Here is a 27,575-nt window from a genome sequence, read left to right as displayed (position 1 = left end):
GCGACATAAAATTACCAAAGTGATTGCAATTACAGAGAGATTATAGTGTCAAGTTGACACTTCTAAAGACTAAAGACTAGCTAGAATTAAGTAAAATTTGGTAAATTTAATACATTATACAGTGGTTCCCAAAGCTTCAAAACAGAATAAATAACAGTATGATGGACCCCCTGAGGCCCTTTGACAGATGACAACAGCCACATCAGGATCAAAACTGAAAGTGACAAGATTAGATACAGGTCTACAAATTTAAAGTATATCCCCTTTTTAATCTTTTAAACACGGTATTTCATGATAAAACCCTACGTAAGGCCATTACGTACAGATGAGATGCGGTTATTGGGATTATAACAGTATCGTGTATGAGTATTAAATTATTTAGATAACAAGATTCGGAAGATATTGCCATTATTGACGAGTGATTCAATGATCAGATCATGATTATGACCTTGGTGCCAATCCAGTTTTATCCATAGCTTAAAACAGAACAAAACTGAAACAAATAACTTGTAAATCAATAAAAAGATATAAAATGGATTATCAACCTCTCAATTAAGTCTGTTTTTCTGCCGGTAGTAGTGGCACCACGACGTGAAAGCTCATTTTTTAGCTTCGGTATGGACCACAGAACGTAAACATCCGCCATATTAGATTTTCTATAACTGATAGTACAGTTGCGCCACCTGTCGTTAAGGTCGGCGGGTGAAAGTGGACAATGAATCATTCACCAATTATAAGTATGCTGAAAGAGACAATTTAATAATGGTTTATAAAAAAGTAACCGAATAATTCTGAAAATGGAAAATATCAAGCAGAAATAATAAGCACGTTTTTTGTACTAGATTACAAAATTTTACGAAAACATGGTTTACCAAATGACTATAAAGGGCCGTAACTTCAAAAGCATTTGTTCAGAGGGGTCGATCTAAGATTTAAGACATGTTGACATATAAGTTGATCTTACTTTGAGGATTATAATTTCTGTCTACAGTTTATCTCTATCTAAAATAATATTCAAGATGATAACCAAAAACTGCAAAATGTTTTTTAAACTATCAATTCAGGAAGACCAACCCCATAACGTTTTTTTCTGATTTATCTGAGAAGTTAAACACCAATTTGATTAATATTTTTACAACTGTAATGTTTGTTCTAAATGCCTAATTTTCAGATATACAAGCAAAACACATCATATTCCCACTGAATTATGGTAATTTCGTACCCTTACCATTTCGTACCAAAGATTCCGTACCCTGACAAAAACCATTTCATACGCTGCCCATTTGGTACCTTGCCCATTTCGTACTTCATGGAATATTTCAAAATATGCATACAAATGCATTTTTTGTACTTAATAGAAGGTCTGTATGTATACCTTTTCGTATCTTATGGAAGATTTACATGTATGTAATTTTGTATCTCACGAAATATTTACATATATGTCATTTCAAAACTCATTGAAGATTTATATGTGTTTCATTGATGTGCTTTTTGTACCTGATTGAAGAATTATATGTATGCCATTTCTTACATCATGGAAGGTTTGCATGTTTACCATTTCGTACCTCGTGGGAGGTTTGTATGTATACTATTTCGTACCTGTTACTGTTAATAACTATACGGAGGCAAATTTAAAGATACATTAGTTTCAAACCTAATTTTTTAAATTGTTACTTATAGATGTTACAAGTTTCGTTTAATTTGGCCCAGTAATGCAGTAATTAAAAAAAGTAGAATATTTTTTTAATTTTAGTTCTAAAAAAAAGGTAAATAATCTTGCTGATTAGAAACATCAGAAATAGCAATTTAAACATATCAGGCCAATTGATTATTTCAAAGGTTGACAATAATATTCATAAAAAAGAGTGATTAATTATTTTGGATTATAATTTTGTTTTATTTCTGTTTAATTTCCGTAGTTAACGAGTTTATGACATATTGTTAGCTTACTTTCCTGACAAAACTATCAAATGCTTCATTTTCAATTAGAAAAAGATAAACAAAAAATATGTTTAACTTCGTATTTTGTGTGAAAGCACTGATTAATTGAAACCTGATTTTTGTCGTAAATAGTAACTCATAGCAATACAACAGTTTCAGTTCTAGAAAAAAGGTAAATAATCTTTCTGATTAGAAACATCAGAAAAAGATGAACAAGAGACATATATGTATTACTGAAAAATTATTACACCAGGGTTTTCGATATCACAAACTAGTCAAAAACATTTACTAAATTTTATCATCGGTATAAGGACATCATTCGTAAATATAGCTCAACATGCAAACTTCTTATTCGTGCAGGTATTTCATATCCAATATTTTATGGAAATATTTTTTATAAAGCACAAAAATGTCAGTATTCACCTCAGAAACTAACACAACATTTAGATAGACTTAATAAGAAGGGATATAGTTCGAATAATATTGTCAGGTCATTGAAGATATCATATTTTGGCGTTAAACACATTTATTCAAAAACCAGTTGTTGGCATAACACAGGTTATGTTCTTCTCATATATGATATAATGGTAGGATACTAAACCCCTAACGGTAAGGATTGTGCCTGATATTTATATGATAAACCATAATCTTTCAATTAGTTTAATTGAAGTTTGGAGCTGGCATGTCAGTTAACTGCTAGTAGTCTGTTGTTATTTATGTATTATTGTCATTTTGTTATTTTCTTTGGTGACATCTTCTGACATCAGACTCGTACTTCTATTAAACTGAACTTTGATGTGCGTATTGTTATGCTTTTTTATTTTCCACATTTGATAGAGGTATAAGCCTGTCCCAAGTCAGGAGTCTCTGACCTTTGTTAGTTTTCTTTTATTTTAATATTAGTTACTTGTGTACAATTTGGAAATAAGTCCGGCGTTCATTATCACTGAACTAGTATATATTTGTTTAGGGGCCAGCTAAAGGACGCCTCCGGGTGCGGAATTTCTGGCCACATTGAAGACCTGTTGGTGACCTTCTGCTCTTTTTTTATGGTCAGGTTGTTGTAACTTTGACACATTCCCCATTTCCATTCTCAATTTTATTTCATTTAATTTTTAAAAAAAATTTCGTGGGAATACCGGCCTTTTATTGCCGACTATACCGTTTTAGTACTCCTCATTGTTTAAGTTCGTTCCACTTCCTTTCATTGCGTCTATCTACTTCATTTGACTTGAGTGGAAGATTGTCTTATTGTATAATATCACATCTCATTATTTTTATTACAATGTATAGAGGTAAAAAAAATAGATATATACAGATTGAGAGCTGTAGTAGGTGAATTCTAGAGTAAAAGTGTCGAATCTACCGGTGAAGATTTATGGCTGAATATATATAGTCTGATGCTGATGATTTTACGTCTAGCATTTAGAGTATAATGCTAAAGATTTTACGAATTGTGCTTAACATGTAAAGTCAAGTGCTGACTAGCTAGTGTCTAGCATTGTATATTTAGTCTTGTTCTGTAGATTGAAAGTCTAGTGCTGTTTACTTACAAAAAGCAACTGTTTATCTGCTTGTGACCAAGATGGTTCCGTATTCATTACTGAATTCGAGTGGTGAAGACATTAAAAAAAGGCAACAGTAGAATACCGATATTCGGAGTTCATAACTCGATTAAGAAAAAAACAAACTAAAACTGAGGGAAAGCACATCAACTATAAGAGGATAACAACGACATAACAGTAACACAACACTAAAATGCAACACACATTGAAACAAACTATAATATAACGATAGCCATTTAAGGGAATACGATACAGTAGCAGGGGCAGATAATAACGTTTTCAAAACTGTTCGTGTTGTTTTCGCGACGTTGGTAGCCAGAACGTTGTAATTTCGCGATGTTTCTAATAAGAACGTTAACATTTCGCGACGTTGCTTTAAAAGAAGTCATATTTCGCGGAATATTCACTGACGTCATTAATTTTGGTTGCGCAAATTTCTAAAAAGTACCTGCTAAAAAAGTGGCCATCCCGTTTCTAAAAGACGGAAAAATACGCCGAAAAGCAACTTGAGATTTTTAAAAGGAGAAATACTTGAGATGTACAAAAATAAATCAAATACAATTTTGCATAGCGAAATTGAAGAAATGGTGATAGACACAGAAGAGAGTACTGACAGTATAACATGGAAAGACGGAAGAAGAATTGTGGAGCTTTTTAGTCTGGCACTGAATAACTTTCAAAACTGCACGGCCCAGAGGAATCTGCTCAACGTAGAGAAAAAACAATTGCAAGGATTGGGGTCTTTCTTACTATTCTTGCTTAAACTGTAACATGCTGAAAAACATTTTACCAATAACACAATTTGGTACAAAACGACCTGCAATAGCTAATTATGAGTATTGGTAGCTGCTAAACGTCCAGCGGCAAATATTTAATTGCACATGTATGACATCCAAATGTAATTTTAATTAAACTTAAAGAAATGAGAAAACGTATGGAACCCGTGATTTATGATAAAAAAATAACAAAATCTATGGCGTGTAGGGTGGCCGAATCGGGTTTGGTGTTGAAATCCATACACAAAAGTCATTACTACGGCGTGTTGTACAGCTGTGCAATTTTTTTCATGACGAGAACAGTTATTTTCATTTATTGATAATGAATTCGAAGTAAATAATACTATCTTGAATTGAAAAACATCAGAATCAAAATAGTTAAGTTTGTGTCCTTTTTTTTTCTTTTCTTGTTTATCATTGGCAGCCTCCAAATTTTACGGATAATTGTCATTGTAAGACCAAATTTAACAGATTATCAATGAAATAACAAAACCGACTGCATGTGCGAGACCCTCATTGGTGGACAAGGTCGTATAACACCCCTATTCGTAAATAAAATAATAAATAAAGAGAGTGTCTCATCCTGTTCTGGACTTGAAATTGGTACATAAAAAAAATTGCCGATTTTAATTGATATTTTAAAAACATATAATATTGTATGTGTAAGTAGAAAAACTGTCAATAAAAGTCCATTAAAAAGATTTCAAAACAAGAATGTGTCCTCAGTACACGAACGCCCCACTCGCACTATCATTTTCTATGTTCAATGGACCGTGACATTGGTATAAAAACTCTAATTTGGCATTGAAATTAGAAAGATCATATCATGGGGAACATGTGTACTAAGTTTGAAGTTGATTGGACTTCAACTTCATAAAAACTACCTTGACCAAAAACTTTAACCTGAAGCGGGACAGACGGACGAACGGACGGACGAACGAACAGACGGACAGACAAACGAACGAATAGACGGACAAACGGACGCACAGACCAGAAAACATAATGCCCCTCTATTATCGTAGGTGGGGCATACAAATTTATTGGTGTCGTTTTTGGTTTGAATTTAAGCAAAATATTACCAATAGATGCAGAATTGTCACACGTTAGTTTGTTTAATTGGTTGTAATCTTTTTGTATATGAAACTGGATGTAATAGACCAAAAGGAGAAAACGCCCGTTCACATGCTGTTAAAAGGGCTTGTAATTAAATGGTGTCTTTCGGTATTGTTCATCATATTTGTAGTTTGTTCATTGTTTTGTACTTAAATCAGGCCGTAAGTTTCTCGTTTGAGTTGTTTTGCGTTTGTCATGTAGGGGCCTTTCAAAGCTGACTATGCGGTATGTGTTTTACTCATTGTTGAAGGCCGTCCGACGTTCTATAGTCGTTTAGCCATTTGGTCTCATTGGTATTCATACCACGTCTTCTTATTTGTATAAGCTTGTCCCTATTGCACTTCAATTTATTGAGAGATAAAAATTGAAGTATCGGCAAATGTAGACCAATTGCAGACAGACAGATCAACAAGTGTACACACGTTTAAACTCGTCGTATAGTTAGACAATTGGACAGACGAACAAAGTGTTTTAAATATAGCTTTACTTCCAGACAAACAAGTACGCCAATATTCATACGTATACGCCGTTACAAAGGTTATGTAACTTATCTATTGATAAAGACATCGTTCAATATTATTCTCTTATACCGGCTGCTGTACTTCCTATGAAATATTATATTACAACTTCATTTTCGGTCGATTGAGGCAATAATGGCATGAGTTAAATTGCACAAAACAGCTCTTATTAAACAAGAAGTACTGCTTATATTTTAAATTTGAAAGATGATTATCTTTTGAATGTAAAAAAAAAATCAAAGTACGTCGGGACCTTTTAAAGTTGACGATACGGTATCGGTTTTGTCATTGTTGAAGGTTATACTGTTGTCAATTTATGGTATCGCCTCACTTTATTTATAGTTGGTTCACATTTTGTCATGTCAATAATGTTGTCTATCCTCTTACAGTACATGAAGCAATTTAGAACTAATGTCGGACGTAGATGCATCTTTATACTTCTATCAGATTTTCTTTTTTGCCGTACATCTGACAAAGCAATCTGCTAGAATCCTTTTATATAGTCTTTTTTTTTTATTATGAAAAGGTTCCTGTCCAAATTTCGTTTCGTAAATGTTTAGCACAAACATTTTTCCATTTTATGATTAACCATCTTATAAATTTTTATGACAAGTATCAACGCTTTGAAAAACACCTGCATATACTTGACAGCGAACTCGTGTATGGCGGGAATGATGACACGACGTTGTTGCGATTTAAACTTAATTTAACGTAATTTAGCGCCATACTGACAGACGTCATAAAAAATAAGGTAAATGGCTTTTATTGAAAAAACAAGCACATGGACCCCATTTTTTTTCTTCTGCAATCAATCAAGTACTGTTTCAAGAACACTCCGCCAAAATTTCAGGAAAAAATCAACGATCAAATTTTTTCTGCACTTCCGAAAAGACGCAAAAATATGGTCAATTTCTTTATTTCGGATATAGCATCTAAATCCGGAACATGATGATTTGATATAACCTTAAACTTGTTCCAGTATGTTGATGCCATGGATCAAGGGTATATTTTACAGAAAACCCGGTTAAGTTATGACTTTTCGTTCAAAAGTATTGTTACTTTCTTTAAAAGTCATAATTTATGACATTACAGGGATTTTCTTCCAAATATGCAAATTTCGAACCAAATTATCTCAAAAAGTAAGTCATGAAGGTATTTTTTTCTTTGCATATTTGCAAAGTACACATTGAAATTGACCTTCTATCAAAATTTTAAGAATAAATCAACGAGGGATCTCTACTGTATCGTATGCCCTTAAGTCTGTGCTACTGAAGAATCAACGTCTTATGCTAAAGATTTAAAGTTCACATTTAGTACAACAGATGTAAGTCTAGCACTGAAATGTAAGATCTAGCTAAAGCGATAGAGATTAAAAATTCAAATTTGATTTAGAAGATGTTAAGTCTAGCGCTGAAGACTTAATTTAAACCTGTATTCGATCCTTAAATTAACTCATCATAGATACCAGAACTTAAAATGTATATAAGCCAGACGTGCGTTTCGTCTACAAAAGACTCGTCACTGACGCTCGAACCCAAAAGAGTTAACAAGGCCAAATAAAGTACGAAGTTGAAGAGCATTGAGAACCAAAATTCCTAAAAGTTTTGCCAAATTGAGCTAAGGTAATATATGCCTGAGGTAGAAAAGCCTAAGTATGTCAAAAATTCAAAATTTGGTAAACAGTTAATTAATAAATATAACCATATCAATGATAATTCATGTCGGCACAAAAATTGCTGACTCCTGGGCTACAAATGCCAATCATATTTATCAAAGGTACCAGGATTATAATTTATAACTCCAGACGCGCGTTTCGTCTACATAAGACTCATCAGTAACGCTCATATCAAAATATTTATAAAGCCAAACAAGTAAAAAGTTGATCTTTTAAACAAAGAATATGACCAAAAAAAAAGCAAATATAATATCTACATGATATCTATGTATAGTGATTCAAGTATGACATGTTAAGAATTGATGTCATTACATCGTGATCGTTTCTTACAATATGGCGGGAAAAGACTGACTCGGACTTTTACCTTATATTTGCATTTTGGTCTCAATCAAAAGAAAGAAAATCAAGAATCTGCTTGGATTTTGTCAAATGACCTTCTATGAGCTACTTAGTCTTGTGGTAAAAGATAAAAATTTGTTATGGGGCAAACTATTCTACCTTGTATCGTAAAGAAAAACACTGAGCAGTCCGAACATTTGACACTTATTCCAAAACCTCAGTTAAGTTCATCCATTAACTTAAAATTAACATACACACGATTTCGTGATTTCCCTTATGACGAATGTATAAAAAAATATACTCAAAATCCGTTATAATATTTTTAAATCCGGGATAAAGAATTAATTAAAACCGTCTAGAAAAAATATATCATATTATCAAATTTGAACAACAAATTCATAATCAGAATTTAATGAAATACAAAAAAATCCAAGAAAGAGATGATGTTAAAATAGAAACTTCAAATTCACAATTCAAAATTTTAATGGATTCTAGGTCGTAGATTTGATATTTCAATGTTTTGTTTTTATTTTCGGAGTTTTTGTATTATTTGACATGTATATCAAATCAAAATCTGAATGAATTTAAAATTGAGATTCTAGAGCTTTTTGCAAAGTGATATGTTCGAATTATTCATTTAAAATCATGCTACAATTTTTTTCATTCTTCAATTTACGTTAAAAACATAAGTGCAATTGATGTGCGGCACCTGGTAATACTGTTTTTAAACTGTTTTTCTACGACATCTATTGGTAAAAGATGAAGTGAATGTGAGGGGGAGTGGCTAAGGATAAGGTCTGGATGGATGTACCAAAATGTCAGTCATTTTTAATTTCAAATAATTAGGTAAAGTCAAATAAATGAAAATTAATTCGAAACGAAAGTCCCTATACATCAAATGGCAAACTCAAAAGTTAAAAAACATCAAATGAAGAATGGACAACATCTGTCATATTCCTGACTTGGTGCAGGCATTTTTCAAAGTAGGAAATTTTGATTTGAATCTGGTTTTATAGTTAACTAAACCTTTATTTGATATGACAGTAGCACTTCAATATATTACCATTATTTTTGGGAACAAACTAAACAGACATAACAGATAAAAATGTCATTCATTTGTACAAACGATTTATTTTAAAACAACTGTTACCGTAAGCAGTTATAGGCAGCCGTATTATATTCAACAATGAGAAAACTACATATCAATTATTCGGCTATAAAATATGCTAATGTGAAACGTATGAAGCTATTCAATTATGAAAACTAACGGTCTAATGTATTACAAACCAATCAACGAATGAAATTGTAAATGGTTCTCACAAACATATAATGTATGCCTTTTTTTACCAAATTGCAAATATGTTAAAACTGACCCTTTATTGATTTTTGAATCTATAAACCACACCGCCAGTTTAAAAACAAGCACACTTGAAAAACATGTAACATGTAGTTTAATAAATATTTACAATTTCAATTCCTTGGCAAAATGTATTTTTTGGGATCGACAGTGTATAACGTCAACAAATGAACAACGATTTCCGTCATAAATTGGGTAGTTTAAAAATAAATTAAATGAGAAATAATTATCTTAACCAATAATGATACGATTTCAAGAAGATAGCATACATACGTATTTAACAAAGAAATACACGCTTATTATATTTCATTGTTAAAAAGTTCTAGCAGTGCGTTGTTTTCCTAATAGGGACGGACGTCGCAACATTAAATCATTGTAAGTAAATCATCTATTATATCATTGTTAATAATTTAAAAGAAAGATATTTTATATTTTTTTCAAGATTTTAAACATGTTTTTTTTTTTTGACATGTGATGTCTATACGAACTGCATCAAGCAATAGATAATGCTTATTCAAATTTTCGGATGAGACATCACTGTCTACATAAAGTAATGTTTGATTGAAAATTTAAAACAACATAATTCTTATATGATTTGTATATCTATAAATATTTGAATTGGATTGGTCAATTAGATTTTTTCTCTAAGTTTACACTTCGATAAACCATGTTTCCTAAACTTCTTTTGTAATCGATTTATGCGCGATACACAAGCTTGCAGTGATCCCGAGATTTTCAGCAAATTGAGATATAAAAACAATTGCATGGCAGTTGTGACTATCCTAGTGCATATATTACCAAAAAAAAAAGAAATAAATTTAATGCACTAAAGCTTCGAAAATGTATAAAAATAAAATTTGATAAAATTCCGCGAAATTTCATGAAGGATTTGGCGAATTTACGTCATGGCAAAACACGACGTCATACGAATGGAACATTCTAGACTTTGTTTATTTAACATAAATACCATAAGGGATATATTTTGACTACAATAATTAAGTAATACAATTCTGATTGTTTTAACATGTGGTAATTGTAATCTGTAATATGTTCTAAATAACCTGGTTGCTTATAATAGAGAAAGATGGTCCATATTACTTTGCATATTTCGTAAGTGTAAAAAAATGTTTAAACATTATGTTGTTCAAACAACGACCAATATAATAAACTAGGCATTTGGTATGTAAGAGCGAAATCTTGTTCAATTATACAAATGTTTACATTTTACAAAAATACGTAATGAGCTATCCTAACCTTTGTTTGAGACGTCTACATTATATGTGTTGGTAGATTGGAAAGACATGAATTGAAATACATGATGTCAGTAAATATATGTATAGTATGAAAGGAGTAGGGTCAGTAAGACCCCTTTTGGCCGCAAAATAAAGCAGCTTTACAAAACTGTTGAAATGTAAACTTTTAGCTTTTTATTGAAAAGTATAATACTTTTGTTACATAAAAATGGACTGTTTTTGACAATACAATGCACATGTATCAAATACAAGCATCATTAAGTTATGCTAAATTACTGAAATCTACACAATTTGAGCATTTAAGTTAATTTTTAGACGGTTTCAAGGTCTTAAGGTAACACGATACCGAATGGCATTTCTCCCGAATTTCAAACTTTTGGACACACGTGTTCTTTGAATCGAGTAACATCGGAATAAAAAATAAAAAATGGGGGGTCACAATTTTTTTATTTCTTTGTAATTTTCACAGAAAATGTCAATTTTGGCGACAAATTAACGTAGGCACATTATAAAGGGGAAATGCTTTTTTTCGGCTTGACATTTTTTAGATTTTCCATTGGATGACTACGTTCTTATATACGGAGAAAAAACGACAACTTACATAATATCCAGGCCACCGTTTCACAAAGCCTTCGTAAGTCTACGTGTCATCGTAAGTCCATCGTAAATAAATCGTAGGATTTACAGCCGTTTCACAAAGCCGTCGTAAGTGAAGATGATCGTAAAAAAAGCGTAAATCCTAGCGTAACTTACTACAGCTATACCCAGTCGTAACTCCATCGTAGTTTTTCTACGAAAATGAATTAATCCATCTCACATGGCTGCAGCGTTCTTTATTCTTGGTCAAGATGCCTCAAATGTTAGAAGACGAAGAAGAATCTTCAATATCATAGAACTACACTTGAAGTCTTTTTTTGTTGGATTATTTGTATATTCAAGCAACTAACTTAATGCAAATCTAAGGTATTACTCATTGTTTACTCATCTTAATATTTCCTACTCATGCTACTGGCGTTCTTCTTAACAATTTAATAAATAGGCTTTCTATCACGTCCGCGTTCTGAAATCTATTTATAATTATATCATTACAGGCACAGTGGTAATCGATAAAACGTTTAAAGAAGGATGTTGTATTCCCATTTTCAAAGTTATATATATGTACAATATAAATCTGAAATCAGTGTTTCACAGTTTTTTGTAATTTCGGCCAAAAAAGAAATGTATTTTAATAAGAATATCGAAACAAATATCTGACTGTAATAAGTTTCGTGGTTAATGGAACTTATTGCAACTATTTAGATATGTATGCCTTTCGAGTGACTGTTTTTGGATCGAATTTAATGTAGATCATGTATACCAAAACTAATAATAATTCAATATTGCTCACTTAATTGAAGCCGACAAAATGTGGGTGAAAAGTTTTTAGAATATTTAGGATTGTTTCCATAAAAAAACGTCAAAACAGCTGTTTCCTTATGAGACAACAGGTCAATTTCTAGTTTTAATATAAAAATAAACTTTGATACAAACGATACAAAAAAATAACATTAAATCGCAATTCTCCAAAGAATGTTACAATTTAGGAAAAAAAGGAAGAAGCCTAAATGTAAAAAAAATGTTAATGATTTAAAATTACCAATTTTTAACTACATACACGCGTATTTCCCGCTTTACGTTACACTACAAGAAACTTTCCTAGGAGCCGTGGATTGCGAAATATCGTCTGTATATTTTCAAAATATTTCCGTAAATTGATGGCGTCGTGTGTTAAAACATTTATTGGCCAATCAAATCGGTATAAATTATTTAATATTCATGGTTGGGAACCCCTTTAACACCAACTCCTGCGTCGTAAAAATTACATGCTTTGCATATTCGTTAGCTTTTATATACTTAGTAGGCAACCTTTTTTGTTGGTTGGTTGTTGCATATGGTCATGCACCGACTTTAAAAAGAGACCACCAAAACTCTACTTGTGGATACTCTTATAGTATTAATTAATCAATGCCAAATCATCAAGACGAAGATCAACTTTGACTTATGGAGTTGAAAACTTATAAAAAAAGAATGTTTGGTATGATTGCCAATGAGACAACTACCCACAAAAGACCAAAATGACTCAAACATTAACAACTATAGGTCACCGTACGGCTTTCAACAATGAGCAAAGCCCATACCGCATATTCAGCTATAAAAGGCTCCGATAAGACTGTAAAACAATTCAAACGAGAAAACTAACGGCCTTATTTATGTAAAAAAAAAATGAAAAAAAAAATATGCAACACATAAACATACGACAACCACTGAATTACAGGCTCCTGACTAGGGACATGCACATACATGAATAATGTGGCGGGGTTAAACATGTTAGCGGGATCCCAACCCTCCCCCTAACAAGGTTTCATTTGTGTAGGGCAAATTCTAAAGGGACACATAATTTAAAGTATATAAGCATACTTTAATGCTGAAAAGAAAAAAAACTGGCTAAAAGAATTACAAAACAACGAAATGCGCCCCCCCCCCCCTTTTCGTTGCCCCTAATCTAGACCCTCACTGTGTCGGATAGTTTTGTTGAATATATTTGACTGTTTTTGTCTCCAAAAAGAATATTGGTACAAAGTGTTGTTTTATAAAATACATGTATTTTAATTTACTGTCAAGGTGAACACAAAGAAAAATATTGCTTGACTCACGGCAAGGTTTGCTATGTAATCTAAACAAATTAAAATCGTAAAAAAAAATCCTTTGTGTTTAACCCATTCAATAATAAAAAAGAACCTCACTTAAAATATGGCCAAATAAACAATAAAACTTCAGACATTTCTGCATCTTATGGTATCTATTTTACAAAAATCACTCATAGACTTACTTGATAATATTTTTTTGAAAAATACAGATTTTAGTTGAAATGATCGGAAATTTTTTGAGTGGAAACTCACATTTGTCCTATGACTGTAAGCGTCATTTATCTTGAATTAATATTGAAAACGGACTAAAATTATTTAGTTGTATTAATGTTGATATAAAAATATCGCCATAATTCGCCATATATAATAATTATTTTTAAAAATATTTATTTGGCATGCCATACTCGATAAAAGTGCGGATGTGAAAGAAAGCACTCTTCTCGGTTTACGATACACTTACGATGATACACACGACGTAACTTGCGATCAACTTAGTAGTTCTTTACGATGCCTTTGTGAAACACACGTAACGGGAACGTAGAACCACACGTAAACTGATTGTAAACTGATACGATCATCGTAAGTTAAGAAGGCTTTGTGAAACGGTGGCCAGGATTGCATACTGAATCCATACATGTATAGAAACTCATAGGTCACCATTCTTGTTTTTGAGATAAATGACTTCAAAGTTGATCGATACGCCTAGAATTGACTGAAAACGTGTGACGTTGTAGTAAACATAATACAGCGTTATTCCTACTCACATATTATATGGAAAACAAAATATGTGTCTGGATCTGAATGGTGTTTATTTTATTTTCATTTTTCCTGTCGGGATTCCTAGATTTTTTAAAAATGCAAAATATCACTCACATGAATTAAAATTAATATCGTCTGAATTTCACATCAAACGAGCATATACAATGTACTTGAAACTTGCGTGAACTGGTTGGTTCTAATAAGTCTTATCTTAGTAAATCTTATGCTAATTATAGTTCATGCATAAATCACCGTTTAAAAAACTTAAATTCACATGAATTTTTAAAATAAAAATTATTCAAATAATATCCTCATCTAAAATTTTATCAAATTCATGAAAAATACCTTCATATTTTTGTAAAGTACTCGTGAAAAAAACATGAAAAAATCACGTGAAATTCATTTGAATTTATACTGATTTTTAACTCCTTCATATCAGACAATGATGGTGGCGTAGCTCCGCCATGCAGGAATAGAGAACTTCAAAAATATGATTCAGTTTTTTGATTGCTTGGTTTGTTTTGATGATTGTTTAACATTCAGTTGCAAATAATTCATGCATGTTCAAGACGATACAATACACTTTAAAAAAACAAATGACCAAGAACAATTCAAAACGAAAACGTCCTTATCAAATAACGGAATCATAAGCTCAAAAACATCTAATGAATGATTAAGAGCTGTGATATTCTTCACTTGGTACATACATTAGGATAGTGTACTCTGCGTGGTGTTAATGTTTGAGTTGTTTGCTAAGCAAGTTCAACAAACCCTGCAAACTGTATGCAAAATTTTCACAAAGTTCAACATTCTGTCATTTGTAAAAAATGTTTACAAAACAAATATATATTCATTCTTTAAATAAGTAAAACAAACTGCAAAATATAAAAGTTCCGGCTTGAAATTCTACATATAGGTCATGTTAGCCAGAGTCTGAACTATGCTTCGTGCCTTTATAATTCATCAAAATGCCTATTATTTAGCCATCTGTCATGAAAAAAAAAGAATATCCAAACGATATGCGCACATTTAATATGAGTAGTAACACCAGGTACATAATTTAAAAGCTGAACCAAAAAGACTTTAGTCCAAAATAATTAGCCGTATTAACCCTATATACATATATATACCAAGTGCGGGATACACCGTCGAACGGACACGGGTTAAACAACATTTTGATACGAGCTCTATTAGAAATTTGATGACGACACATATTTTTGAATACTTCAAATAATGGATGGTTATTTTGAGATTTAAAATGTAGTAGCAATGTAAGCAAGCTAACATTTCCGTTATTTCGTCTTTAGTGGGAATTTGATAAACTGGCAATATTATTGCATCTCCTTATTTCATTATGGTTTGAAATTTTCTCCAGAAAAACAAAAATTTTTAAGACGTACAAATATGTACTAAGAGACGGAAATTTTACTGTGATAATCATACTACACATACTTATCAAAACTTTGCAATTTAGAGGACCAATGTTTATTAAAACTACACATTAGAAGTAAAAAGATACTCGTTTTAATTAGCATGATGTCTTTGGTTTTGATGTCGTTAAATGCCCAAGATGTTGCGGGATGGTTTTTTATGAATTGCTTATCTCATATCTCCATTTATCATTCTATCAGCCAACTTTTGTACAAATAACATGTTACACAAATTTCTTTTGGTTTCAATTGTAGTTTAACAAATAATGTCTCATTTTATATATTTTACCCCATTCCATAATTAGCAAGTGGTTACGTAGATATTTCGTTTTGCATAGCAATTCATTTTTGCTCATCTTTGCGGTCTGCGTTTTAACTGTCGATTTCTTTGAAAAATAGGAGGCAATGATTTAAATTTTAACAAATGAAATGTTAAGTGACGGGTGCTTTTTTGGTTGGTCCATTCCTCAGTTCTGTTAGCGATAGGGCCACTATATTATGTGTATGGATTGATTTGTAAGGTGTACATTGCAGGATCATATAACCTTGTGCCAAATTTTAAGCCTGGTACTTTTGATGGGTAAACAAGAGTGCACATGCTGAAATGTCTCGTTATTCGGCAAAAAAACCAAATTCAACCACTTTTGTACATTCCAAACTAACAAGCTATTATCTGTATGAGTTTCACTTTCTGCTTTAATTTTATTGTGTTTTATCGCCTAATTCTATCCGTATTCTCATCAAGACAAATTTCTTTTTTCAATTTTGCCCGAGCGGTGTTTTTACGACCATTAAAAAAAGTTGAACGATTCCCCATTTTTAAACACATCATCCTAAGTTTCTCATGTTTCTATAAATTTATATAATAAATTTCTACTTTCAAAACAAACTTTCATGGGGTTACGACATGCAATATGAATGAATATGTATTGTAAAAATAAACCAAGTAAAAAAATAAAGTGATAAAATTCAGTCTGTTATGCTTAAAAATATGTATAGATAAACTCGTGGCGTAACGTCATTCGGTATCGTGTTACCTTAAATGGATGTGGTCGTATTTGTGTTCATTCTTAATATTTAAATGCAAGTTTTACTTGACAATAATATATAACATATATAAAAGTCTAGGATAAACACGAATGCGGGCACATTCATTTTTGACAAAAAAAACATCTTATAAGTTATATATTATCATGATAATGGCATATTTGATAGTTTAGGTATATTAAAACCTAAATTTGAGAGTCTTTAAAGACTGAATCAGTTCAAATCTTTCACACAAATTAATTGGATCTCCTAAAGTAGACCTATCAGTGTTTAAAACGTTTCCAATATCTTTTTTCCATGAACCTCAAATTTGGAGCCAAAATCGGCCCTTACCTGAATTAAACCTTTAAACGTATTAGGAAAGGTTTGGGTTCATTAAAATGCCTTTCGGTTTAACAGACGTGTTTTAAAAAATAATCGAGACCTTCATGACAAAAAAAAATTCATCTCCTCTTTGCCATTGTTCATATGAGAGAAAATTCGTACAAAAGCGTCTACATGTTCCATTGAAAAACAATCAGAAGCTATCATTTATGTGACATTGTATGTTTATGGTTACGTATGTAACATATGTAAGATACTACTACAGAGATGACTAGTATAGCTTATGGATGTACTTTTTTTTTTTTTTTTTTAATATTTAACATATTTTATTAATAATCACCTGTTACATCAACCCTCAGTTGCCCAGGGAACAACTAAGGGGGCCCCATGTTTACAGACTCATTTGTGGGGGAAAAAGCAAATGAGAAAAAAAACTCCCACTATAAATTATTAACATGGATGTACTTGGTTATTTGTTTTTTTATTTCAATGTGTGTCTCCTTGAACTTTTTCTATTACATATAGGCTTAATAACTTAACGTTTTGAAAGCGTGATATAAACACCCCTCCCCCTTTAATGTGTGACTGATATCAAATGACAAGAATGATGAGAACAATTTTCAAAAAAAAACCTTACAAACTCAAGCACAGTTTAATGTTATGAAAAGTGAAACATAAAAAAAGAAGAAAGTTTGGTTTCGGATTTTTAGTAGCATTGTTAATTATATGCTACAGCTGTTTTGATGTTTTTTGTTTTTGATTTTGCCATGTGATTGTGGACTTTCCGATTAGATTTTCAACTAAGTTACGTATTTTTGTCATTTTACTTTTTTGAACAAGCGAATTTAACAACTACAACTTTTTGCCGTGCTTTGACGTATAGGTTCATGTTGTATTCTGAAGGTCAAGTTACAGTAAATGGGGTATGTCACAGATTTCTGTAAAATTTGGCATACATCTCTGGCTCGATGAACTTCAACTGAAAATCGAAAAAATAATGTATTTATCTCAATTATCATTTTAAATATTACTGTTTTAATTCTTACAAAAGGGGTGAACATTTGTATAGAAAGCACATAAAATCGACGAAAACCCTTCTTAAATTTGTCTTAAAATTGCCAAATCTCTAATTCTACTCCATAGATTTTTATACAAATATATCATGCTTACAAGGGATATTTGCCAAAAATACCGGTTGAGAGGTACAAATTTCCAGAGCCGATAGGCGAGGGAAATTTGATTACCTCAAAACCGGTATTTTTGGCAAATATCCCTTGTAAGCATGATATAATTGTATAATTCCACCGAATGTTCCACCTCAGTGAGTTAATTATAATCAAGTATAATATGGAATTTCTACTTGAATGTATATTGTTTGTATACACTGCAGCTGTGCTATTTGCGCAGTCAAATTGCATTGACCGTATAATCATATCATTATTGTTATGTATAGTCACTAGCTGACCCTTTTATGATAATATACTGGTTCTCGGCTGACTACTACACTTAGTTCATTAGTTTGAGTGAAACGTTATACTAGTGGATTCCAGTTTTATGTGACTGGTTGACAATTCATTTTCGTTGAGTTTTATTTATGACGTCATTAAAAGTACAGGTTTGCGGAATTTTTACGTCATTCAATAATGATGCTTTTTATACTTAATATTTCATCTGGAACCGTATATTCAGAATGACCATGAATTTGTCATATTAGAATAGAAATATTTCATTGAGTTATTTTAGACATGGTATTCCCCTTCTGTCATGGTATTTGCTAGGTTATTCCCCATCTGCCATGGTATTTGCTAGCAAATACCCCGGCACATGGATTTCCCTAATGACAAATACCCCATCAGAGAAAAGAAAAATCTCAATTCAAATTGGTAAAAAATACCATGTCTCTCATCCAATCAAAATACAGCATTATTACATAAGGTGGAATTATCTTAAAAAACTATATGTTGTTGGTACATAAATTTCCGTTATAATGATGCAAAATAAAGATAGGGTCACCGACTTCGTTTTTACGGTATACATCATTCAAAGTTGCGTTCTTTGTGAAAAAATCCAACAAAACGTCGAAATAATCATTTATCGCGTTCATGCCGTAAAACTTTGTGATTTTTGACGTTTTTCATTACAAACAAGGTATCAAATTGATAATTAGACAAAAAACGAAGTCGGTGACCCTATGATTATTTTATATCATTAAAACAGAAATTTAGGTGACAACAATATATAGTTTTTTAAGAAAAATCTATGGAGTAGAATTAGAGATTTGGCGATTTTAAGACAAATTTTAGAAGGTTTTCCGCCGATTTAATGTGCTTTCTATACAAATATTCACCCATATTAAAAGAAATCAATCTGCAATTTTTCAGATAATAAAAGAGATAAATGTATTATTTTTTCGGTTTTCAGTTGTAGTTCAACGAGCCAAGGTTGTATGCAAATTTATAGCAAAATCTGCGACATAGCCCATTTACTGTTCCTTGACCTTAAGCGAACTTGGTTTCTTTCGTGCAAAATTTTATTTGAATCAAGTGTATAATAATGTAAGACAAACAGACACTTGTTATTGTCATTTTGTTGAGAAAATACAGTAGAAAATTAATGCAAATACCGGATTTGCAAAGATATTCCAAACGTCCCAAAATTGTTTTGAATTCTCCAAAGGTTTCTTTTTTTTTTCTTTTTTTTCAAAAATGCTGCTTTGCATATAGTTGATAGAAATAAACCTGGTTGTTTTGGTGTTTTTATTGAGAAAGTTAAAATACATCACAAATTAACCAAAAATAAACTTCAATATAACATGAACACTGATTAACAAAATGTTTACTGATAATTACAACACATGTACTGACATTTACATGTATATGTATAGCACAACACACACAACGGTATTTTCAGTTTTGTTTTTGCATAATCAAGGTACTTTGTTATCCACTAATAATTTTAAGTTGACATTACTAAACCTGAGAATACATTACTATTGCATGTAATGCTTACAATCTAAAACGGAGATATTTGTCTATTCCACAGCACTGCCTCGTGTATTCACTAAAATATTTACAATTGAAATACATGCTGCTGTAATTGCATGTCTTTATTGGAAAATGTAAATAAAATCGCTCGTTTTGACCATAATCTTACTTGAAACCATTGCATGGATATAAAAAAGAGAGGTGGGAGATTTTTCTATAACCCCACCCCCCACCAACAAAAACCCCAAACAAAATACGTGAGGGGGTCCGAACAAAAGTCCTTTTTTCTGTTTTGCTCCTGATCCCATGTGCGTTTTTGTGTTCATGTCCAAATTATAGAATCTTTGTCAATGGTTGTATTTGAATACATCTTGCTTCATCCTTGTCCTATGCTTGTGGTCAAATTGTGTTGATTTTCTTATACATATATTGTCTTATATTTTGGGCAATACATAGCTTGCCGGATATTGTGTTAAGATTGTATTCTTATGCTCTGTTCATACTGTTAATTCTAGTATAGTTGATTTATCGACATTTTACCACTTATATCCTTCATAACTTAGCTATGAAAAAAACCAATATTTTTAATCTCTTTTTTACAGTTGATCTGACAAAGAAAGCCAAATATATGCATAAAGAGATCTCAAGAACTTCCTAGCAAATTATAATTCTAGTTGTTCGAAACAACTCCCAAGAGCAAATGATGTCCATTTGATTCCGTTTTTGGAACCCTCGACCAATGATGATGATAAATTTTCCGAGTACCAAATCGATGAGCTTGCTAATTTCCTTTGTGCCAATTACCCCAGATTGCAGGATATTTCCTCACAAGACGTCTCTTCTCTTTTGCATAACACTATGCAGTTTATCATCAAATACAGGCAAGAAGGTAATTTGCTAATTTCTTGCCAATAAGGGAGTTTCCATTTCATTTTTTAGGGGTAGTGGTGGTGGTGGGGAGGGGGTGGGGGTTAGGATGAAATTTGAAAAAAAGCAAAAAAGATTTTACAACTTTTGAATTTTCAAACTTGAAAGTATGTGAATTGGTCGGAATGACTATCCGAAATAAATGATTAGTTCAATAAAGGTCCCACAATGTCTCCTGCTGTCATATGTCTTTGGTGTTTCCGATTATTTCCACTTTTTCATTACATACCTTAATGTATCATATGAAACCCAGACAATATTAAAAAAGATTACCTTTTTTACGCAACAAATGATTAATATATATGTGTATATATATATTGTATGAAAAAGGTGGTTAACCACCAAATCCCTTGTTAATTCAGTACTGTAGTAGGCCCCTATCCCCCCCTCTAATCCGAGGATCTGATACTAATAAAAAGAAAAAGGACAACGTAAAGGCATTTTCATCTACCTATATTTATTAAAGTTATGTACACCGGTATGTAAACATTACCACGTGTATTTAATTTGTTTATAAAATTACACGTGTTTGAAAGTATATAATAGGTTAAATGTTTTTCATTGGTCGAGTTAGAACTGACCATAATATTTGAATAAGGTCATTTCAAATATTTCGTGCTATACTTTTGTCGGTTTTGTATATTAAAGATATTGTCATTCGAGGTTTGCTTTTGGTGCAGTAAAGTTTCCCACCCTCAAGTTATTTTTGATTAATGTGAATAATAATGTGTGTAAGAACAGAATCTTTATTTGAATCATAAAATGTATTTTCGTACATAATGAAAATTGTTTTTATTTTTGTAGATTGTTTTTTGTGTTTGTTACCTGCAGCGGCCTAGGCAGACAGTAACACTGATGAACATTTTTTACGTTGCATTTGGCTTTAATAAAATTAAAGCTTTGCTGCACACTGTCAGGCGAGCTGATCCCATACAAAGGTGTTGAGTTTATTTTGTAAATAATTTATGTTCGCTGGAAGTTATGAATTAGAACATAATAGTTTTTTTCTCTCTTACTCTGCGTCAACTATTTGAAATTTAGCACATTGTGTCGATGCACATTTTCAAACATTAGAAAATTAAGGTTGATTCAGTAACTGCACTTATTTTACAATTGTGTGTGATACAGCAAGAAATCTACCAATAAACACAGATGTAGAAGAGATCGACGAAGACCAAGCAAGCCTGCCACCAACTCCAATTCAACCAATAATTAGGTATGCTTAATGTGAATAAAATAGGGTTTATATTATTAACATATTAGGGAAAATGTTTATCGGATTTAATCGAGATGGCTTCCGGTACAGAATTTTGATGTTATTTATTTTTCTATGGAGGATGTGGACGATGTTGACCTCACTACTTTCATGAGCCACACCAGTTTAGGGACACACTATGAAGTTTGATATCTCTATATATTTTCTGAGTATTGACAGAAAAGTAATAGAGCATTTTGCCAAAATTCACATAAGTATAGTAGTGTTCTTATAAATGAACAATTTCGTCACAAAAAAACTGCTGTAGAAGAAACAATTTGTCCTTTGTGTATGTTGAAAGTAGAAAATGAATTTAATTTTACAATAAAATGTACAAAACTAATATATATATATTTAGAGAAGAATTGTTTTCCAAATGTAGTGAAATAGTTTCATTGAATTATTAATGTAAACAATATCTTCTTCTGATAATGGAGGGAATCTAAATACATGTTTATATATAAATGTGTTCATATGTACTAGTATATGTTTGAGTATAACCAATGTTAATTTTGTCTTATCTTAAACAATTTACTCCTTTGTGATAAAGGTTAACATGGTTAAGTGTATATTACATGCCCATTTAAGTCCATAATTTGGTGCATGAAGATATTGTATTTAGAAATTTCATTGTCAATAAAATGGGGTTAACCGATCAGAAGCTCATTTTTTATCAAACACTGTCTTGTATACATTGTGTATATATTTATGTTACGTTTCATTTCATATGTTGTATATTTTAGCATCAGCATGATAGACAAGGAAAAGGATCCTTTATTGCCGGTAAATCCACAAAAACGACCGCTGAAGAGTATTTCTTGTCCCATCATAGAGAAAAAGACAAAACAAGAAGATATAGTTGTAAAGCAGCATGAAGTGTTATGTAAACAGTCAGAATAATATGACTTTAAATGGAAATAGCCATTCTTAGGTCACAGATGGACAAACATGAATTAGCTTCCTCAGTATGTGACTTGTTTGGACTTTAACTTTAAAAGATATTTGCTCGTTTACGTGTGACCTTGCGTGTTGGGAGTGTGTGTGTGTGTGAGAGAGAGAGAGAGTGTGTGTTTATTGGTTAATTTACATGTTTCAATTGTGCAACACAATTTTACTAAAAGATTATGATTTTTTATGATATTTTATTTGAATTTTACTCGCCATGTGCGTGTTTAACCAAAGAATGCTCTGCAAATGTGGTCACGTGCAGTACGACCTTCCTCTGGACCTCTAAAGGGTATATCTATACACGCATCATCAACCTCATCAGCATCATCCATTGGTTCCTTGAAGTATATAGCAATGTTGTGGAGCACCGAACATGCCATAATCATAGTGCAAGCCTTTTCTGGGTGAACACGTACTCCAGAATGTAAACAGTTGAATCTTTTTTTTCCACCAGCTGAATGTCCTTTCAATACAACATCTGGTCTTATCTATTAATGTTGTTGTGTTTCATGTTTATTTTTCAACAAAAAGCCGCAGAAAAAGTCCAGCGTCCGATAAATTCGTTATACTACTGACCCCTTACGGACGCATAGAGGGCCTCCGGCCTCACCCCCTATGGATTTTACTAACCCTCTATGGATCCGTATGGGATCAGTAGCGAACCATATAACTTATATTAGTATGTGCTCTATTAAACCTTTCATGGCAATCCTCTGTCGGTCTCATGAACGGTGTCATCAAAAAGCTTTTGCATCCATAACCGCTATCACCTAAGACTACGCCAGCCTCCACACGCTTATGCATTAACTCCAGATGTTCCAGAATTTTCGAGCATCTTAAGATGTGGCTGTCATGCACACTGCCTGGCCATTTGTGAAACGCCCTGAAAGAATTGTTGTTTGCTAAAAAATTTTGTTGGTTAATTCTTAAATTAAGTGCACCCGTCCCCGATCATTATTTTAGCTTATAAAAAAAAGCTGGAGATGACTTTCTGGAAGGTATATTTTCTTATATTTGCTCCCTGGACTTATATAAAATACATTAAGATCATATACCGTATTTACACAGAAGAAGTTAAAACGGGATTAAAGTAAAAAGGCAGAGGAAAATGACTCAGGCTATACACGAATACAGGGTTCACATAGAATAGGACAAGGCTTGTATTATTGTTATTCATCTTCGTCAAATAAGAGAAACTATTGTATCTGACGTGTAAAATGACCAACAACAAAAAAGTAAGTACGAAACGGTACTGTTGCATGATTTATTTTTTTATATATACACTTACAATAACAAGCAGGCAACAATTACCAAAAAGAAATGAATGTGCATTTTACAATATGGTACGATAACGTTAACCTTAGCTCGCGTCATTTGGTTAAGTGGACATTTATAAAGAAATATGTTGGTTAACTGTGTCATGTTACATATTTTCTTTTCGTTCATTTTTTACGGTCTGGGCTTTGCTCATTGTTGAATGCCGTACAGTGACACAACTGCATACCAAATATCATTTAGCTACCACTAGTGGTTTCCCATAAATTGGCCTAATCACAAACTTATACATATAAACTATGAAAAGTTTCAAAGTCAATAAACCTTGAATAAGGGGGTGGGGACTAAAATAATCTCCATGGTAAATAGATGTGCCAATGCTAATACAACTGCATACCAAATATCATTGACCTACCACTAATGGTACACCATGAACAAGTCTTGAAGACTTTATCACAAACTAATACATTGATGACGCCTTTGCCGACGCCGGAACTTTGACTCCGTCAAGGCGAGACAAAAAATGAATACTAAGCAAATTTGTTAATCACGCATTGCCTGAATGAAAAAAAAAATGGGTTGCATTTCATTAATTGTAATACGTGTTCGTTGTTGATCGTAAACACGTTTGAATACAATATATATTTATGTTGTCGGAAAATGAAAAAAAAAATTGTATGTACTTTAGAATCAGGAGGAAAAGTGAGGGTTTGTCGAGCTTTTCTCCTCTTTCGTGACGAGAAAAAATAATTTTATATTCATCGACAATGTACATATATTGAGTTTATCCTGAAACTACTATCAACACTTAAAAATTAAGCTACAAATCAGTGTTTCTGATTCTCAAAGAAATCGTCATAGTTGAAACACGGACCATGAAGAGGACCCCAAAAAAAGGGTTTGACAAAGTAATTGATAATTGATAATTGATATATAACAAACTTTTATCCAACCAGACTGTATTGATCCACTTGTGAAACAAGATTTTTTTATTCAGCTAAATATGGCAAAATTAAACAGATAATTTCATAATTATGCTCTTGTTACTCCTTTTGTCAGTTCTGTCCAACACCATACAGAGCTGATGTACTATATTTATAAGTGATTTGTATTTTATTTAGATTAAAATATACTTTTTTTAAAAATCTGAAATCGCCTGTTTTAGAGTCAAGAAGTATGGAAACTCTAGTAATGCAGCGGCTAAAAGATGATTTATATACCCGACCGTGTCTCCAACCACTTGCATAAAACTCCCCATTGCATAATATCTCAGGGCAATAAGTACCTGTTCGATGGAAATACATAATTTCATGTACATATATCACATTATGATAAATTCATAACAAAATTATATGCGATATTTTATGAGTTTTTCCAATAATATAACTGTGTCATTCCAAATAAATTTGCGTAAATTTTAATAAAAATGTGGGTTTAGTGGGGGTCTCATTTTGATGGGTCCGATCCCGGATCCGCTTACTGTTTTGTCAGATTCTCGTATCCCGCTTACACTCATGATGTACGTGAGAAATTTATTTTTTTTGGTCATTTCCCGGGTCCCACAAGACCTCATTTCCCGTATTCACGACACAATAATTTGATATTCACGTGTCAAGCTTACAACAAATCGGCAATCCCGCGTCACGCCTAGACCCCAATGAGACTCACTTCAGTGTGGACCAGAATAAGGGCCTTGATTGGGACTCCGGAATCGGCTGCTTTTGAAATTGGGATTTCGGGATCCGGGCATATTTTTTTCAAATTTCTGGACGTCAGAATTTTTTTTTCGGGACCACGGGATTTCGTGATATTACACCCGGGATTATGGTATCAGGGCCCGTTATACTATACCCCTGGCCTCATACCACGAAAGCGCGATGAAAAATGTTTCAACAACATTGTTCTCAATTGTAACAATTTATACACATGAATGCCATGATAGTAACAGGAAAATTCCTAAAATTTATATGACGTCACACTTGGGGCAATATGCGCAATCGTTATTCCATAGGCCGTAATGGTAACGTTTTCTTCTGTTGCTCAGCCCATATCGTAAACTTGTATATGTATGATGGCTTGTTTCGAAGCTGAGACATTTTACATATGTGGTTAAATTTTCGGGGTACGAAGTGTGATTCATTTTTCCGTAATTTAGCAAACCCCGAGTATCCTTTTGCGATGTCGCTCCTCATGGTAAAAAATCCTAATTTTAACACAATAAGTTCGTTGAAATTTTAATACTTTGAACACATTTCATAGCTCCATGGTTTTTACACATTTATTCTGTGTTCCCTTATTTTCTAAATTAACACTAATGGTTCAGCTCAGTCATTTGTTTATCATAGAAATGTGTCAAATATCACTACACAGAGATTTTTTGTTTACACGTGACTTTTGTGTTCCTCATTTCAAGGCGCATTAGGGGTATTGTCCCACTTGGTGCAAAACGGTTGTACACAGACGGACAAATATTATTGAATGAAAATGATTTGTTTAGAAAAGTGTCGGCGTAATTGGTAGTACTAGCTAGCCTATGGTATACAGTAGAAAACACGTTTGTATTTTGAATTTGAGAAAACCATACAAAACACATGTAGAGTACATGGAGACTACACAGTGCGTTACACAAATGTGGAATGTCAGAGGTACAGCCTACATTAGAGGGTGACATTATTCGGACAGTCTAGTACGGTATTTGATTCTGATCTAAATTGTAAAAATACTGACATCATCGGAAAAAAACAGTTTAAGCCGAGTGTTAAATATTTGTTAAACTGAATTCAATGTGTGCATCTTTTGTCAATTCGGAAATGTGTCTTTGTCAGTTTGTGATCAGTGGACAAAGCAATATACATTCAATATATTCCCTAAATAAAGATTATCCCATACTTTCTGTGATGCGGTGACCAGTAAACTTTATAGAAGTCATGGCAAATACATGGTAAGTCATTTTTTTCTTACGTTATTGTAAATATTGCTTTTACTGGGGATGAACTGCAAGTCGATTATTTAATTCTTATATTACTTTAAAAAAAAAAAGAAGGAAAGCATGCATTCAAAACTAATGTTTGTACCTGCATTTCAGGGCTTAGTGCCTTGCTTCTTTTTGTTGGGTGCTCTATGTCAGCTCTTACAATGTCCGTGATAAACTCTAACCCAGCTCTCCCAAACCGATACCTTGCCCGAAGCTCACGGTCCGACAAATCATTGATGGTGAGCATCCTTTCTCGGTATTGTTTCGGCTGATTTTGCGGTACATGGAATCCAAGCACTAGTAGGTTATCCATTTTAATTGTACTATTAAGAATTTGATAGCGCTCCTTCGTGCTATTAAATTTAATAGTGAGTTAATAGACTATTAGCGTTAATTGACGTTTGTGCAACGAAATTAATAGACTATTA

The sequence above is a fragment of the Mytilus trossulus genome, chromosome 9, assembly GCF_036588685.1.
Source record: "Mytilus trossulus isolate FHL-02 chromosome 9, PNRI_Mtr1.1.1.hap1, whole genome shotgun sequence".
NCBI lineage: Eukaryota > Metazoa > Mollusca > Bivalvia > Mytilida > Mytilidae > Mytilus > Mytilus trossulus.
This window is presented reverse-complemented; position numbering follows the sequence as displayed.